The sequence below is a fragment of the Marmota marmota genome, unplaced genomic scaffold (genome assembly GCF_001458135.2).
Source record: "Marmota marmota marmota unplaced genomic scaffold, marMar, whole genome shotgun sequence".
Taxonomy (NCBI): domain Eukaryota; kingdom Metazoa; phylum Chordata; class Mammalia; order Rodentia; family Sciuridae; genus Marmota; species Marmota marmota.
Window position 1 is genome coordinate 64,686,542 of NW_026000026.1, and position 2,813 is coordinate 64,689,354.

General features: G+C 37.1%; 1 pseudogene; it reads right to left on the bottom strand.

Annotated features, from left to right (window-relative positions):
• Positions 1–554: 554 nt before the first annotated feature.
• LOC107135474 lies at positions 555–1,291 on the bottom strand (annotated as a pseudogene).
• Positions 1,292–2,813: the final 1,522 nt, after the last annotated feature.

Here is a 2,813-nt window from a genome sequence, read left to right on the forward strand (position 1 = left end):
TTTAATGGTGGATGCACTTCATGTTCAGTACAAGAGAGAATTCTCATGTACACTATGGGCTTTAACTAACAATAATGTATCAATATTTTCTCAGTTATAACAAATGTATCACACTAATGCAAGATATTAATAATAGAAGAAACTGTGAAGTGGAGTGAGGATTCATGAATGGAATTCTCTGTACTTTCTATCGACTTTTTCTGTAAGCCTAAAAGTGCTCTAAAAATAATAGTCTATTAATTTAAAAATCTGCTTTGTAAATTTCATAGTATGAAAAAAAAATCAACAGTAGTAAAATTTATTTATTTATTTATCTATCTATCTATCTATCTATTTATTTATTTATTTTAAATACCCAGGACTGAACCCAGGGCACTTAACCACTGGGCCACATCCCCAATCCTTTGTTGTTTTATTTTTGACAGGTTTCACTAGGTTGCTGATGCTGATCTTGAATTTGCAATCCTAATCCTCCTGCCTCAGCCTCTCCAGTGGCTGGATTACAGGCATGTGTCACCATGCCAGGTGGTAAAATTCTTTTTTTTTTTTTTTCCCTCTTCTGTTCCTTTGAAAGGACACTAAAGTTTATTCAACCTGTTGGAAAGGATTAAATCCAAAGTCAATAGAGATCTTTTATTGCATCACTGAAATATCAATATCAAATCGACTCCAGGACGTGTTTCTGTGACTAGATAACTCTTAGATCTTATTCATCAGCCTGCTGTACTCTTCCTTTTTCAGAAACATAAATACCATCCAAAAATTTTCTGATATCCTTGTTTTTCACTGTTCTGGCTTACTGAATTAAAGTGGTTGAATTTGAAACAAGTTCAATATCATTTCCTTCAAGGATTAACTCATCTTTCTGAGCTTGAGACACTGAACAAGCAACACCTGTCCGCATCTGAACCCTGCAGATGTATTTTTCACCCAAGAAATTTCAGATTTTGACAAGAGACCTGTTCTCCCGAATAACAACATTGATGGGGGAGTGAACATACACAGATCTCATCTTGTAACAGAAGCCCAGTATAACACCCTTGATCATGTTCTGTACATGACTACAGTTGGTATTAACAATGACCAATTCCTTTCTATTTTCCCACCATTTGTCAACCCGTAGCCTCTTCTTTTCTTTCCAAGGAGGCTGAGTTCTACATTGATATGACTGAAATCCCTCCAGAGGGTTCCTCTTGGGCCCTTCACAATAACTGTGCATCCCATCAGAGTACTATTGATATTTTCTGGAATGTGGACAGTCTGATTGCTGAGAATGGTCTTCATTCTCGCAGTAGATGCAGCAAAGAGAGAACCGTAAAATTCTTTAAGTGTCTTTTAAATAGACCTTTGAAACCTGGTTAGCTCATTGTTTATTCTCTTTCATTGCTGAAAGATGATCTCTCAAGATGAAATGTAAGGAGGAGGCACTTCATTCTTCATCCACACCTGGCCACAGGGCACCTATATCCAAACTTCTGGAAAATATAATTTGAACACTATAAATAGTCATCCTTAGAACTGCATTATACTTTGCATTTTTTTTTATTTCAGCAATTTCTCAAGCTTTTGTTTTCTCCTCATAAAATAACTTTTTTAAGTAAAATCACTCATAATTGTTTATACTGCACTGTACATGATAGGCAGAGTTTGTCTGTAATTCTCAGTATATACTAGCAGCCAAAGAAAAGTAACATGATGAATCAGAGAGATTTTTCTTGGACTTTATGCAATAGCAAACAAGTTGTTGAGCTCTGAAATGTAGTAAATTTGTTTTCTCAGTGACATTCCATTCACCCTGTCATAATAACTATAGATCCCAGTTTTAATCTCTGCCATAATAGATTTTTCAACACAGAAACTTTCTGGCTGGTTGTCAGAGAGGAATCTCAGGCTAATTAGACCCTCATCAGTCAGAAAGGGCTGAGAGCAGAGCTCCATACTAAATGCTCTGAGGTGAGTGGGCAATTGAAAGAAAGGTTCAAAAAATCCTGCATTCATAGAAGATTCAGTCTAGGAAATCAGAGCCTACCTCTGTTACAAAACTAAGAACATATCCAAAGCAACTAATCTTAAGTGCAATGGAATTGAAGACTAATCTAGAGCTAATATGTGTCAAATACAGAGTTAAGAAGCACAGAAGAGTGTGGTAAGCTCGAAAGCTCTGGAATTTGAAGTAACTGGGATTCTGTTGCAGTTCACGGAGTCTCTGGGCCTCCAATCCCATATAATGGAGAAAGGCAAGGTGAGGTCCTGTCCCTCAAGAGTCAGGCTCAGAGAATGTAAGTGAGGGTTTTTCTTGTTTAGAACAGCAGTAGTTACATCCTTTAAAAAGTGTATGTTTCCTTGTCAGCCGAGGTGGTGCACGCCTGTAATCCCAGAAGCTGGCAAAACTGAGGCAGGAGGATCACACTTCAAAGCCAACCTCAGCAACGGGGAGGCTTGCTAAGCAACTCAGTGAGACGCTGTCTCTAAATAAAATACAAACTAGGGCTGGGGATGTGGCTCAGTGGTTGAGTGCCTCTGAGTTAAAAAAAAAAAAAATAGCGTAGGGTTCCACAAAGGTGATACACAGCTCAGTGGAAAGTAAGAAGGCTGGATTTTAAGAAGAAAGTTTGGATTTCCAAAGCAGTGAGAAGGAACAAGTCACATTTTGAGGTAGGACTAGAAGTTATTTTTTTTGAAGGGAGAAAGGGAAAATACACCAACGAGGAACTTTATTTACATTTGTAAATAATAATCTGTATTTAAAAATTCCCAGTGGTATATAATAAGTGCTTGTTATGTTTCCCTTTATATTTTTCCAGAAATTTGAA